Source organism: Anas platyrhynchos, chromosome 1 (assembly GCF_047663525.1).
Source record: "Anas platyrhynchos isolate ZD024472 breed Pekin duck chromosome 1, IASCAAS_PekinDuck_T2T, whole genome shotgun sequence".
Classification (NCBI taxonomy): Eukaryota; Metazoa; Chordata; class Aves; order Anseriformes; family Anatidae; genus Anas; species Anas platyrhynchos.
In genome coordinates this window covers 188,013,114-188,029,685 of record NC_092587.1, presented here as the reverse complement: position 1 = coordinate 188,029,685, position 16,572 = coordinate 188,013,114, and the positions used below count along the sequence as shown (strand labels likewise).

The following is a 16,572-nucleotide window of genomic DNA, read 5'->3' as shown; positions in this document are numbered from 1 at the left end:
TCACGAGGTAAAAAGCAGAAAGCAGAACCAGACTAAAGAAACTCTACTCAATATATCTTTTATTTTTGAGAACATGTCATTGACAATTAATCAATAGCAACACGAATCCATTTTTGTATTTACTGTATACTAGGTTCTCCTAGACCACATTTATCTGCATTACTTATGGAAATGTCACAAAAGACAACTTATTAAAGCCTTTAATCCGAGTTAAAATAAATGGGAACTACTACTTTCTTTTTATTTGCAGGCTCTACTGCTTTATCATAGAGAGAAATTAAATGAGTTTGACATTATTTATTCTTAATTATTCACCTCTTCATTACCTTGTAGATACATTAAAAAAAGTTTGAGAAACTTGTTTTATTTCAATGTCAACATTAAGGTGACTGCACCCTCTGTCCCTGACTCCTCTCCGCCTTTTAACAACAGGCACATTTATCTTTTCTAGTCCCCCAGTACTGAATCCCTGCTCCAACATTTCTCAAAGGCTGCCATTGGATGACTTAGGATGTTATCTAGGTAACCAGCAGTAAAAACTATATTAGTATAGTTACGGTCCAGGTGACAACGGCATTCTGCTAGGAACATATCCAGATCTGAACTTCTCTTCCACTTCAAAGGTGCTAATACACATAGAAACATTTGGTCTTTTGCATCACATCTTACTGTGCTTTTCCAATCTAAAGATCAAAACTAAAATTTTCATTTTTGTTTTGGCCAATGAGCACCTAATTTCAGTATTTTAAAAGTCTAACACTGACCTCTTCTTTGTCTTAAGACAGGAGAACCCTGAAATACCTTTCATATAGCTTCATTTGCTTGACTTGCAGCATTTCTCACCATCCCCTCTGACCTCATATGTGGTCAAGCTTCTGCTCTAGGCTTCTGTTTTTCTGAGGTGCTTATATTTTCCCCTATGTCTGGAGTCCTTTCCCGATAGTTTCTCTTGCTGGCTTGGTATTAAAATTCCAATTATTTTCTGCACTTCCCCCCATAACCCAGCTCTTATGCACTTAAATTATTGCTTTGTCATTTTTGAAAGTTTGGATTTGAATTAAAAATTAAACCAAACCAAAACCCTCATGCATTTTTTTTAAATGTACATGTAAATATATTTTTACACATATATATCGTTAGTGGAGCTTCTACAGAGTTCTCATAACTGACCAAGATCTAGTCTACAGATAGCATACTCCTCTGTGGGTAGACAGCTAGTTTGTATGGAAATGTGGCAGCTGCTGTACGCAGGAAGAGATGGGCTTTACCACTGCTATCAGCATTTGTTTGCCAGTTTACAACTGAGGAAAATACTTCTATCACAATTCCTGTAAGCATCCCTTTCTCAACGAGATATTTCCCTTCAAATCCAAATCATCCCTGAGGGTTTAAAGCACACTTTCTAATGCTGTAGGAGATGCTGAGCTATTACTGTGATGAGGAGAACAAAGAATATATTGAGAGAGAAATATATTAGGGAAGTTTGGCTTCCTTGGCCTACCAAAAAGAAAGCTAAAAGGGATGCAATTGTTCCGTATAAAAACCTGAGGTAGTGGTGGAAAGGTATCAATTATTAAGAATGAATATAGCTTTAAAAAACATTAATGTGAGAGCAAAACATTGTCCAGAAGTAAGTGTAGCTTAATAAGATGGTCCCAAACAACATGAAATTCTGGAACAATCTTCCAATTAAGAGACTGGGAAAACAAAAGCCACAAGCCGTAATGGGTTAAAGTGGAGGTTGAGCAATTTGTGACTTGAATTATACATGATGTGCTTACCTGCTACAGAAGGGGTTTAGATTTGAGGTCTCAAAGGACCCTACCCTGCTGGTTCCTAAATATTTTGCTCTTTCTGAATTGTTTTCTGCTTTCTGCCATTCCCTTTCCCTCTCCCCACTTTGTGCCTCATGAACAAATGATAAATCTGCCAGCGTACCATTTTTTACCTGACCCAACACTTCTAGTTATTTTCTTGACTCCATGCTTTGCCCTATGGATATCGCAGGTCTCTTTTAAAACTGACACAGTGCCCTTTCATTAAGATCACAGACATCCACCCTGCAAACAGATGTTCCAGCTGAAGGAGGCCCTTTCCCTTCCCTCCTTCTCCACCGTTCATTACCGTTTTATCACCAGGGATGCGCGCGACTGCAGTCGGTTTTGCCTGGAGCAGGACTGGGAACGCTCACAGGGCCTGGCTGTGGGGAGAGCAATGATGAATGGTGAAAAAAGATGAGAGGTGGTGACATTTTCTACCAACTGTACAGAAGATAGTCTGCCCACTTATCTAACTATTGCTTCTATATTGTCCTTGCTCTCTGCCATTTACGTCCTACTCTCATCTACTCACTTACAGCTATATTCTCATGTGTTTGACTTCTTCCTTCAGGGGAGTCCATGCAAAGACATTTTGATGTCTTTCTCCCAAACTTTCAACTTATTTCTTGTTTTAAGTTTATATTGGACATGATGTCCTGCAATACAGAAGCTATTTAGTTGGGACAGGCAGTTAGTTGGGACGCATCCATCAAAGAGTCACTGTCCTGACTGTTTTCCAATACCTCTGGAGACTGAAACTTTTGTCATTACCACCAATAATTTATTGATTTTGCTGCGTCTTTACCTTCCTTCTCTGAGATGGAGAAGGATAGAAAGTCACCAGAACATCTGTCTCTGACCATCTTTTCACAACCTGCACTAGACTCACTTCATCACCTCAACAGCAATTTGGCAAGGTCATTTGTCATAGCAAAAGTTATCTATTTCCCTCCAGCACACACAGTACAACACTTTTTCCCATCTTGTACCCCATATACTATTCTCATTCCAGACAAACACTATGCCATTCTGATTCTATGATTTAGATTCATTCACCTCTCTGACAAGCTTCCTCACCAGCACTTAACATATTGATTTGGAGTTTCTTATAGATAGTGCTGAAAATTATAAACTTAAGATTTTGTGCCAATGAGAATTGAACAACAGAAATCCTGACTAAGGGATATCAGATTGCCTTCACACACGAACTGATGAAACCACTAAAACTTGAGCTGAATTCTGGAATTCATTCAAAAAAAACAAAACCAACCACCAATAAATGAAATAACAACAACAACAAAAAAAAACAACCAAACATCCACAAACACTCCCCTTGCCCCTCAAAACTGCAGATAAGGGCAGTTGAGGTACAAAGAAGAGTTGAAAGATTGATTCTGTCTTGTAAAAGATATCTAGATCTCAATCTATTTTACCCCTCTGAAAAGATTATGGAGTAATTTATTTTAGTGTAGTTCTTACCTAGAAAATTATTAAAGCTTCTTTACTTTGACATGTGTAATCTACAGGCAGAACAAGACTAAGCAAGAAGATGCAGAAAGGTTCGAAACTGGGAAGGGAGCATAAACGACAATAGCACACAGGTGAGCTGATGCTGTGACAACAATGAGGGTAGCTTTTTCAAGCTCTACAACAAGTAAAAAACTACAAGGGGTTTAAGATGGCAATAAACACTTTGCTCTGCTCTTTTGTCCTTTGCAAAAATAATTTAAGACAACTAACATTGAAAAAGATCATCTTAAGTGCTAAAATCATTGTAAATCTCAAGCACACTAGCTGCCCAGGACCAGGAACCTGAAACACCAAGCTTCCTGCACGTGACTGATCACTGCAGGTAACACGGGTTTTAGATGCACATCAAAGGTGGCTAAAACCTACACACATGCATTTGGCTTAAACTGTGAAATACGGGGAGTGCGCACCTCTCCCTCATGGAAACAGTGCATGAGAGACATTGAAAGCTTTCACTTTGCCGTATCTGACAAAGTGTAGTGTTTATGTATGTTAAAATTGCTAAAAGTATGGAACTAGTTGCTAGGACCTCCAGGAACCTCAGGAACCTGAGGACAGAATTGCCTGTGACCTCTTGTGAGAATAAAATGCTACACAGTCTCTGTTCAAAATTACAAGCATATTAGTTGTAAAGAAATATGTAACAATTTTCCCTTTTTTGATAAAAAACACAATTGTTTAAGGACATAAATACAGATACATGATGTTTGTGTGTGTATATGTGTATGTACAAACATATATACACACACAGCTATACATAAGCAGCTATACACGGCAGTCTGTTAACTAGAAAATAATGGCAGTAGTATAAACAAGCACCTTATGAAACACATGGTGTCAAGTACTTTGTGTGTTGGTTTTTTTTCAGTAAGATCGAAAACAAAACAAAATGGTATTTAAAAATATTTACACGCTTTCTAACTATCCCTTGAAACAGAGCAGTAAATTCAATTAGAAATAAAAACTGCATAATAAAACATGGAAAAAGAGATGTTATATTGCTATTATTTCTTTATAACTGACATTTGGCAAAGCATCACTTGAATTTTAAATGGACTCTATGTATATTGCTTTGGCATACATAGATAAGCAACTTGCATAATTTTGTTACCCTTTTGCTCAAGGGAACCAGCAACATCTTACTCCTAGACAATTTGTGCTTCAGAATATTTCAGCTTAGAACAACATGCCTCGAGCATCACCAAACACAATCCCACAGACACTAGTAACCTGGAGATCTCCCTGTGTAGGATAGCTGTAGCGTCCTCTCTACTTCATTCACCGTAGGACTAGGCAACATACGTGTACATAGTCTAACAACTGCAAAACTGCTATGGCTTCACACTCCAAAGATACAAAACTACAGACTTAGATACCATTTTCTCCAAAGACACATATGATGAAAATGGCATATGTGCAAGAAAATGTACTTGAAACATTACTTTTGTTGAGTCATCTGTTCACAGCGGCTGAGGTTCTGGAAAACAACCACGGTAACAGTGACAGAGTAAATGTACTTAAGGAAGATAATATGTTAAATGAAGATGCTAAGCTCTGTTTTTTTTCTTTGATTTCTAACAATGGGAGTGAATCTATTAACTTTATCCACTTTAATTTGATTGAGCCATTGTCACTGTTGAGAGAGAACTGCTGAAGCACAAAATTAACAATGGCAATTGCAATTGTAATTGCCATAAAGAAAGTCAGTAAATCAGACCAAACAATACTAGAAAGATACAAGTGGAAGAAGTAGAAGTAATTGAGGAACTAAATACGCCAAAATATGAGAACAGAGAGATACATGAACGTCGATACGTATTTTCCCATAAAACTTAAATACAATGTTCTAAATGATAAATAAAAATGATACAACTGCAGAAAATATTGTATGGCACAAGAGAGACACCAGAAGAAGAGAATCTCTAGGTGGTGGGTAGCATTCAGGGTTAACGAATGAGCTAAAGATGCAAATATCTGTGAAATTTCACAGATCCCAACACATACCAGCAACGTGAGTATAGCTAGGTTCTTTAACTCAGATAATTCTGGCAAAAAATAAACTCCATGCCAGACTGCAATAAGAACAAGCAATTTGAGAGAGAGAGATTTTTCCAGCTACCCCCACAAGCTAAGGCTTATTGTGCATCAAGCAACAAAAAAGTTCCTAACAGCTGAAATCCAATGTAAATCCAATGTAAATCAAGGAGGATTGAGGGAAGTCATGCATAAAACCAGAAAGGAATAAGAAAGATCATAGCAGAGAAAGGGAGATGTTAAGTGAACTGAAATAACAAAGGGAATGTTCACACTACTGCTGTTCACCAATAATATGAATTGCTAAGTAATGCATCCAAGGGCTGATTTTAAGTGAAAAAACATGGAAAATTCAACTATTTTGTTACTCCTCTATTTAAACAGACTACAGAGGCAATACATTATCACATTGTGTGCTGCCAGGTAATCATGATCCACATGCAACTCTGAAGCTAGCAACTCTTTAGCTAGGCAATTCTCAGACTGACCAGCAGAAACTACTGCAGCACAGACAATGAAGAGACCTAAAGAGAGGACCACTTCAGTGAGCTGTGATTCCTTTCCCCACTTCTGGTCAGACCACCTAGCTGCAACAAAATAATCATCCCAAGACATACCTGCTTTTAAAGAGCTTCAGATTTCATTCAGCAACAAACTCTAGCATAGCAGCAGCAGCTTCATGGATTTGTCATTCAACAAAATGGTGCAAGCAACAGCCTGCCTGTAAATACCACTGGCAAAAGGGAAAATCAAATCCAGGCAAATTCAAAGGAAGAAGAAAGTGCATAGAATCATGCACAGCTAAGTGTATTTCCTTCCCTTTCCAAGTTACGCCTTGGAAAGTGACTGATAATCAACAAATGCAAGACTGATGCGTGCCACTCAAAGGGGAAGCAGAAGCAATGCAAAAAGCATGGTTCAGGACACAGGAAAGACACTTCACAAAATTAGAACAGGAATGTGTAGGCTGGAAAAAAAGAAAAGAATTAATGCATTAATGTATCCTGCAAAAGCCCTAAGATTGCTGGGTATTAAGTAAAGGCAGGTAAGTTTATAGATTTGTCTACAGATAACGAAAGATAAGTTCCTTTTAGTGGAAAAGGTGTTTGAAGGCATTTTTCCCCCCCATTAATGTAATTGTTTTCTGTCATACTGATGGCCCTCATCTCTGTATGTACTTATGTGGATGGTGACAGTGTGTGGGGAAATGAGGAAATTTTAGTGTCAGAGTATCACTTTTAACATTAAGGAACATTAATTTCTTGACAAAAGGAGAAAATTGCTCACTGCTGGCCCTTCTGCCAGCAATCCATCACATGCAGGAAGGCAGCAGGTCATGGGCCACTCTCCTTGATCTGACAGAGCACTCTGCCACTTCTCTCCCAGCAGCCTTTCCTCACCACACAACCAGAAACCACTGGGCACCACTAAGCAGAGCCTGGCTCCGGCCTCCCCGCACCCTCCTGTTAGGGATTTAGGGACACGGATGAGATCCCCTGAGCCTCCTCTTCTCCAGGCTGAGCAGCCCCAGCTCTCCCAGCCTCTGCCCACAGAAGAGATGCTCCAGAGCCTTCATTGTCCTGGTGGCCCTGCCTTGGGCTCTCTCCAAGTCCCTCTGGCACTGGGGAGCCCAGAACCGGACCCAACACTCCAGGTATGGCCTCACCAGTGCTGAGGAGAGGCAAAAATATTTTCAGCACAGAATACAGTACTTCCTAATTCCAGTGCAGCTGTGTCTTCATTTGTTAAATGCAATTAAAGACAATTTGAACTTCTCCCTAATATATCTTTTGCTGAAGGTTCTCAGCAGGACCAAACATTCATGCTGTGGTAATAAATGTGCTATTGACACTGGGCCACCAGTAAGCCAATTTAAGCACAGCTTCTGCAGATGTTGATTAGACTGCAATTTGGGGATCACAATATGGAGCAATCTCAAAAAGTCATCATTTTCTTTGCACACTACAAAGAACACCAGAAGTGACCTTGTCTTGCAACAACAATCTGTGTTACTTCTTGCTCTAGCAAGACTGCTGAAAACAGGATGAAATGACTAAGCACATCATTATGTTCAACTAACCTGCATGGAACAAGTATATTCACAAACAGAAAGAAGTGCAGCACCTCTTTCATATTTCTGCAATCAGTTGTGCTAGATTTCCAAAAGACTTCTGTTAGTTATCAGAAATATGATTAATTATGAAAGCTAACATTACTGTTACAAAGAAGTTCTTCATTTAATTTTCAAGTTTTTCATTTAATTTTTACACTTGAGACACTTCACACCGTATTCAATTGCAAATATAGATTTTTGTTAGAACTTTGAAGTCCATTTCTAGCTTCTGATTTGGCTTATATTTAAAATATTAGAAAGTGGTAACTGTCTTGGATACTAAATGCTCAAATCCAACAGGACGTGGTTCATTATACAGCAAGCAGTTAAGCTGTTAAATACTGCCGTTGTATGCTGTAGACACGAAAAGTTTTTGAATTCAAGTGCAATCTGGAGATGTTCACTGAAAACGAGAAGAAAGAAAAAAAACAACAAACAAACAAATTGTGAGCCAAAGATGGTTTCTTCTCAGGCTGCCAAACCACAGGCGGCCAAAATACCAGGAAAAAAGTGCCATATGCACTTGCATGGCTCCTCTCCTTTTACTTGGCTGAACATGTATGTCTGTTCTCATGTTTTTATGAGAAAAGGATCACTTCTCAACTGTGAAACCAGAAATGTTAGGGAATACAGTCAAAAAAACACAAATAAAAAAAAAAAGCTTTGATACACTGTTGCTATGAATCTTTTTCTTAAAATGATCAATAATCACTATATATCTTGCAGAGAATTTTAGGCAATACACTTTTGTTAAGGCAACCATGAAAAACAGTGGAACCCACATTACCTTTTTATTTCGAGTTCCAGAAAAAGAAGGCTGCAATCTAATACAACCATAAGCAGAGATTAAGCAAGCTTCCTCAAGAGGATCTATCATACAGTACCAAATTCTAATTGACAAATGTGTTTAAGGATATAATGGAGGAAGTAATATTGCCTGTACACGTTAAGAATGGTTCAGACAATAGCAAGTTTTCACTAATAGTCTGGATAAAGTTTCTATATTAAATGACAGATTAAATATAATGTGATTTTCCACAACAAATAAAGGTAGGGCTCCTGTGTATTTGACATCTCCAAGTTACTTACCGAGATCTAATGATCTAATGATATTTTTCATCTCTCCATTTAGGCTTGTACTTTTGCAAGTCTGGAATTGCCTGAAAGGAATTGGTTTTGCCTATACATATTTTCTGTTAAGATTTTTTCGTGTCTGTATTCATAACTCTACTTTTTCTAAATCTGTTTGCTGAATAGCTGAAACATTAATGCTGAAATAATGATTACCTGTCGATTCTGTAATTCTAAATGTTATCACTCCACATCAAGACAGGTAAGTCACAAAAACCTAACCCCAGACCCACAGGACTCGATATAGTCCAACAACGCTATCAGGTTCTGAATGCTGAACAGCATTCTAATGGCAATACCATCGAATGGCAACAGCAGCAACCCAAAGTATTCCCATAATTTCCCAGTACACGCTTCTTTTCTTACAGCAAAACCAGTGCTAAAAGAACATTAGAATTTCCATATCAAGCAGACTAAAGTTAAAAATTCAACATGAATGTAAGAGCAGTAAAATCCCACTGCGCACCTCCACTATACTCGTTACATTTATTATTCCCTGGAGAACAGACAAAATATTCATTGAATCAGAAAGTGTTTCATCCTTATTGTGCAACACATCTTTAAATCCATTTTGAACATGTAATTATTAATTTCCTCACGATCCTTCCTTTGACATGCAATCCCTGCTGCACTAAGACTGTTTCTAAACTTTAACTCCTACACTTAAAACCCTGTGGGTAAGATGGCACCGCTGTTATTTTAATGTTAGCAAGAGGCACTGTTTTTACGAATGGTTTTATGAATGCATGCTCAGTTTGGGAGCTCTGTTTCAGACATCCATTCTTCAGAAAGTTAGTATTTTATAAATCTTTCCATACAGAGAGAACAACTGTGTTTAATCTTAATTGTAATTTAAGTCTTCAGCACTTACGCAAGCTATGTGCCAGGTATTTCCCCTGGAAATCCAGAAGAGGATTGACTAGTGCTTCATTCAAGAAATTTCAGTGTTTCCCTACCATCAGATTTGATACCCGAAGCTAAGGGAGGGAGAGAAACTAGCTTCCAGGAGCATCACTGAAGTAACGTAACTATTAATATCGCTCTCCTTCTGTTCTTGCTAGCATCCCTTTCATTCACTGACATCTTTCAGAGGCATTTATATGTCTTTCTTGTTGCTCTTCAACTCCAGCTGGGCCTTGCTTTTCCCAATCCTGAACTTGTATGTTCGGACTATGCCTGTCCGAATCCCTTCCAGGTCACTTGTCTCTTCTTCCATCTCTTGCGCATCTCCTTTTTATATTTAAGTTCCTTATTCATCCACACAGGCCTCCTTTTGCTCTAGGACTATATCCCATGAGATTTTTTTTCCAAACAGATCCCTGATCAGGACAAAGTCTGTTCTCCTTAAGTCTGGGGCTGTGATCTGCTTTTGCCTTGCGCCCGATTCAGGAACCTGAGCTCCACCATTTCATGGTCTCTGCAGTCAGGGCTGCTCCCAGCCCTCACGTCCTCAACCACTCCTTCCTTGCTTGCAAGTATGATGTCCAACACATCATCTTCCCGTGCTGGCCAATGCCCTCCAAAAATCTCCTGAATTAGTTGTGCTCTGTGGTGTTGTCCTTCCAGCAGATAATAGGGTGGTCAAAATTCCCTGGGACAACCAAAGCCCTGTAATTATAACGCTTATTTCATTATAAGGCTGCAGTTCTTCCTTCAAAGGTGTAAGACTTTGCATTTCATCTCTCAATTTAAGGTTCCTGTTGGCCCATTGCTCCAGTCTATGTAGGTTTCTGCCCTTCAGTGTATCAGCTGGTCCCCCATCATCGTATCCACACATTCAGACTGAAGCATCCTAACTTCAATGCAAGAATATTTTGAGAGACAGTGTTGAAGGGTCTTGCTAAAACTGAAGTATATGGCACCTACTGCTCATGGACCCTCCTCCACAATTCCAGTCATTTTATCATAGAAGGCAATCAAGTTATAGACAGGGATGATTTACCCTTGGTAAACCCATGCTGATTGTTTTGTATCCTCTGGAACACAGCTCTGAAGAAGGAAAAGAAAAAAGAGCTCAGGAAAGCCAACAGGTCCACAGGAACAGCATTGCCCAAGCATAAGAACAGTTCATCCCACTGTGGAAAAAAACAAGTAACCATTCCACCATGGCTGAAGCTAGTAAACACGGGCTAGAACCTCACCACAGAAAAGGTCCTGGTGAAACCAGGTGAAAAGGAATTTTGCTGTGGTGCAAACAGACTTTAATACATTTAATACCCAACTTGTGTGAGAGACACAAATGCATCAAGTATTTGGGTTAAAAATTCAGTAAAAGAACACGCAATTCTGTCTCACAAATCACCAAAGAGAGACAAAACACAGCAGCATTCTGCTTGCTGGAGGAGGGAAGGGGCTTCCCTGGTTCCCACGTGACAGGTAAGTGGGCATGTAGAAGCTGCAGATATGCACAGGTTCCTGAAGTCAAGGTACGATCTCTTGAAGCTAGTGCATCAGCTGCTGACATAGAGACACATTAACAGACTTTTAGAGACATGAGAAATCTGTCCCAGAACCACCACCATCTTAGTCAAACTTTTTAGCTTAGAAATAAACGGTCCTACAGATGTAACCTTCCTATCAGGTAGATGATGACCTTTCAACTTGACTAGGAGAAAGCCATCCTACCTGTTAACAAGAGTGAGGATGGTTGAGATGGTTAGCAAAAACATAAACTACTCGATCTGAGGATGAGAGGACAACTTGGCTGACAGAAGTATGTTTGATAGACTGCACAAAGCACTGGAAGTGGTCAGGTCCCACACATGTAACAAACATACAGAAGGGTAAAACGAAACCTTGGAGGCAAAAAAAAAAGCCATAAGGTATGTGACAAAGTACTAAGGCTTTCATGGTAGAACTTTCTGAAATTATCTGAATAAATACCTGGAGACACTCAGCCCTTGCCAGAGAACTGGAAAAACATGTAAAGTATCACCCATGCTGAAGGGATGCGTTCTATCTAAACATAACATGCTGCTGCATTTGGAGTTTAACAGATTAGAGAGGTGTTCAACTGAAATACTACGGGAAAACAAACAGAAGCTTGAATCCACACTTCACAGTAACACTCCCTTTCTGCATATTTGCAAAAAGCCTTCCTTACAGGGTAAACAGAACAGAAGGCAATACAATTTAGATATAAAAGAATAAAGAAAAAATTTAAAAGTGGAATAAATAAAAATAGCCATTCAGACCAGGATGAAATGCATGAAGTTCTGTATGAACGCAAGTCTAAACAACTTGCCAGGTGAACCAGAAGACATGATGCTATACGAGGCTATAATAAACATCCTAAAAACTTAGCAGATGGAAGACCAGTTTTTACAGTGTGAAAATAGACCAGTCTGTACTGGCAGACAAGTGATAGTGCACATTCTTCAACACTTAGAATCAAATAGAATAACCTGATTTTATTAATATGTGCCACAATCTCCACAGACTCAAACTCCATGTCTAAGCAGGAACAGGATAATTTAGAGCTGTACTATAAACCATGTGTCAAAGAGCTAATCCTGAACACTAATGAAAACTGCAGACATTATGAAAGCAGAAGAGCAACTACACAGTAATTGAAATCTCTCACTGTGAGACATGTAAATATGATACATTTGTGAGGAGTGAAGTATTTTTGGTGACATAAATAATTCATTCTGCAAGCTGTCATAAAAAGTAGAAATAACTTTTGAAGCAGGAGCAAACTGTTCACGAAGCCAACTACATCTCGAACCAAAAAGCCACTAAAGCCACAGAGCAAAAACAGAGGAAAAAAAATTACTTATGAGAGATTTTCACAGAATCACAGAATTTCTAGGTTGGAAGAGACCTCAAGATCATCGAGTCCAACCTCTGACCTAACGCTAACAGCCCCCACTAAACCATATCCCTAAGCTCTTTGCCAATAGAGCTCCTAAAGATCCAAATAATAGCTGTTTTTTTTTTTTAAAAAAAAAAAAGTCAAAAGCCTTGGTAATCATACAAAGGTATTTGGTGTAATCAAAAATAAAACTGACCAAAAGACACGGATGAGGGTGTGTGGCAGGAGACGATAGCAGCACAGCTTTCTCCTAATGGTGACGTGACAACTTCCTGAAGTTTTATAAACCACTATTTTCATTCGATGGAAACTCAAGGGTTTTGCTAATGCATTCTACAAAATGGCATTGCCTGGTGCATACCATGAGTTGCACTGTGTCGCACAGAATAACATCTCCACGGAGAGATACAACTGCCGACCATGCCTTTCCGAGCTGCCAGCAGGAGTATTTAATATGTAGTAACACAACAGGCTCTAAACAGGGCTTGGGACTTCTTAGGCAGAATCACTTTTTCCATGGGAACGTGCTTATTATATAGGTAACTTGAAAAAGTGATTTGAATATTGACATTTATTAAACCATAGAAGATAAAGCACAATCCTAAAGAAAACAGCATAATCAAGCAGCCAAGCGACTGATCTGAAAAACTAAGTTTATTTGCAGGCTCTGTTGAAAGTGCAAGTGTTTTCCATTTTCTGATACTTACATATAAATAAAGCTGAAAAATAGTTCTTGCAGCTGGTATGCTGATACCTTTATCGCTACACAGCAGGGTACTAGTCTCTTGCAAAGGTAGATTTCTAGTAAATAGCTGTCAACAAGTCTATGCATGACTGAAGTCAAATTACAAATAGTAAAGGAACAGGTTTTTGAACTCAATGCCAGCGAAATATCATGTATCTAATCCATGCAAGAATTACAGACCTCAAGACTGCTATTATTTTATTATCCATACCATTTACTTTTTGGTCTGCTTCACAGCTTTGTTTGAACTTAGAAATCAATGGTACTTACAACTGGGACTTCACAAATAACAAGTCTCTACATATACACACTGGGAAACATTTCCATTTTGAAACAGTTTATTTCACACAGATAATAAAATACATAAATACTTAGCAATGTTACTAGTAAACTTAAATACTCCCTTAGTAGCAAGCAACTTAGGTTAAGCTCTCTGCATCAAATTTTTATGGTTGCTCATCACCTGCAGGTGTTTTTATTTTTTTGTTTTTTTTTCAGTGACAAAAGGTACAAACTACTTCCTATGTATTAAGATAAACCCAACCTTCACACCATACAGACACCAGCCTGTCCTGCCCCCAGCTCCAAAACACAATTTCATATTTGATTGACTGCTTAAGAAAGGTCTTACTGCTCTACCAAGCACCCCAACCTTAACAGCACTGATGCTTCTTTTTGTCCCTTGGCTGCACCAATTTCAGCCATCTTTCATAGAATCACCGAATGGTTTGGGTTGGAGATGACCTAGAAGATCATCTAGTTCCACCCTCCTGCCATGGGCAGGGACACCTCCCACCACACCAGGTTGCCCAAAGCCCCATCCAGCCTGGCCTTGAGCACCTCCAGGGATGGGGCATCCACAGCTTCTCTGGGCAGCCTGTGCCAGGGCCTCATCACCCTCAAAGGCAAGAATTTCTTCCTTACGTCTAATCTAAATCTAACCACTTTCAGTGTAAAGCCATTCCCCCTTGTCCTATCACTCCACCCCTGACAAAGAGTCCCTCCCCAGCTTCCTGTGCTGGCAGGCTGCTATAAGGTCTCCCCAGAGCCTTCTCTTCCCCAGGCCGAACAACCCCAGCTCTATCAGCCTGTCTCCCTAGCAGAGCTGTTATGGCCCCTTGATCATCTTTGTGGCCCTCCTCTGGACTCTAAGAGGTCCCTGTTCTTGTGCTGGGGGCCCCAGAGCTGAATGCAGGGCTCCAGGTGGGGTCTCACAAGAGCAGAGCAGAGGGGGAGAATCCCCTCCCTCTCCCTGCTGGCCTCGCTGCTTTTGGTGCAGCCTAGGATACGGGTGGCTTTCTGGGCTGCACATGCACACTGGTAGCTCACATTGATCTTCTTGTCAACCACCACCTGCAGGGCCTTCTCCTCAGACCTGCTCTCAATCCTGCTCTACCCAGCCTGTATTTGTGCTTGGGATGACCCAGGTGCAGGACCTTGCACTTGGCCTTGTTGAACCTCATGAGGTTCACACAGCCCCACCTCTGAAGCCTGTCTAGGTCCCTCTGGATGGCATCCCTTCCCTCCAGCATGCTGACAGCACCACACAGCTTGGTGTCATCGCCAGACTTACTGAGGGTCCCAATGTAGCTGTTGCCAATGTCTTTCTGCCATGCCTGTTTAAAGCACTGTAATTTTTCCTCATACTTAAATTGAAATCACCTATATATTGATCTTTATATAAATTAAACTTCTAATAGTTTAAGAAACAATTTACAGTTACTTAAAGGTACTGAAAAAGGCTACAATTAAAATTAAACTTTTCATAAAAACACTATTACACAGAAAACAATTTTTCTTCTAACATATTAAAAGGTATTTGATCAAGAAACCCCAGACATTCATGGTATTAATGATACCATACTGATATTGATATCATACACATTAATTTTTCCATATTAAATTATTAGCATTATTTCTTTTTTCCCCATTTATTAGTTCTGCATGGTCAGGGAACAGGCTTAGAAAAGTTACAAATCACTTCACAGATGCCAACTAAAGCATTTAACTGTTAAGAGGCTGAAGTAGAACAACCTATAATAAAACAATACTTTTTTTTTTTTTAAATACAAACATCTGATAAGAATTACTTTCATAAATAATTTTATAGGTGATGTCTGGAAAGCCTGTAACTATTTGTGACTTTACATCAAAAAATAGGCAGCAGAATTCAGTTGCCCGGTGTGAAGAAAACATTTAAACAATTCTGATGAAAGCCCATATGAAGAGGAGCCAGTGCTCCATTAACCCTCCCTGGGCAGCACATTACTCACTAATTTCATGTTCTGTATATTTAAATCTGGATTCCAAGTACAGAATGATCACAAACAAAATACTTGAAGAAAGTATGACATGGAAGATTAATGATCAGTAATGAAGACTATGTGAACGGTCTGTGAATACTCCAGCTAAGTCAGGATTAATATGTCAGACAACAGTATCTTCTCTCACAACTGCTACATGCCATCACATCACATAACAATGCTAATAAAAGTTAGTAATCATCAGGCATTATCCTTTTTCAGATGCAGGTATCAAGTACAGGCACACAGGAACTGAGTAATTCAAGAAAAGCAAGAACCGTCACTTTATCAATGAAATAAAAAACAGTTTTTATTATCTCATGAATGTTTTTAGAAGCATGACAATACCTAAAAGATTGAAAAAATGGTAATTTAGTTCTATTATCCACAAAACGTAGACGCATAATACAAGCAAAGCAACTTTAAATGTTCTATACACAGTTAAGGATAGGAACAGGGTATCCCGACATTAATACCAAAGGCCCTGCCATACCCAGCAGTACCCAAAGACAGTAATTACCTTAAAACCAAAAGTACCCCATTCCGACAGCTGGCCCCAAACTTGCTTCACCAGTGAAACACCCGTGAGCACAACAGCTGCTGCTACACAACGTTGGCCATTACTGAGCTGGCTCATACTTTTGTTTTCTCTTTGATTAGAAGAAAGCATAGAAGGGAAGGCAATTAGCTGGGCTGAGCAACAGCCTGAGCAATTTACTGATAATTATAAAGTACCAATTCTTATGGTCTCTACTTGGGCTTTAGATAAAATAGACATTTTGATTACAATCTGTACGTATAATAGCATTTGAAAGCATTATTTAAAGTTTAGCCCAACTCTTTCACTGTATTTTTGCTGTCTGGCATCTCTAACCTTACAGGTCACATGTCAATTAAGCAACCACTTATTAAATCCATTTTTCTTAAAGTAATCTTCAACCAGGATTTCTAAGCTATTATTTTTTCTGTTTCAAAAGGTTTAACACCAGAGATCAGAAGCTCTGGGATGCCACTCCCACAGCAGTTAACAATGTCCATTTTCTACAATGATTTCAAAGACCAGAAAGGAACTTCCTAAGTAC

The 16,572-nt window shown here is 39.2% G+C and overlaps 2 protein-coding genes across 4 annotated transcripts in view; both read right to left on the bottom strand.

Annotated features, from left to right (window-relative positions):
- The window catches only part of MICU2 (mitochondrial calcium uptake 2), a 146,620-nt gene that overhangs the window by 110,831 nt on the left and 19,217 nt on the right, over nucleotides 1-16,572 (bottom strand). The window lies entirely within an intron of this gene.
- ZDHHC20 (zDHHC palmitoyltransferase 20) overlaps nucleotides 1-16,572 on the bottom strand; it is a 201,005-nt gene that overhangs the window by 165,292 nt on the left and 19,141 nt on the right. The gene's annotated exons all lie outside the window — the stretch shown is intronic.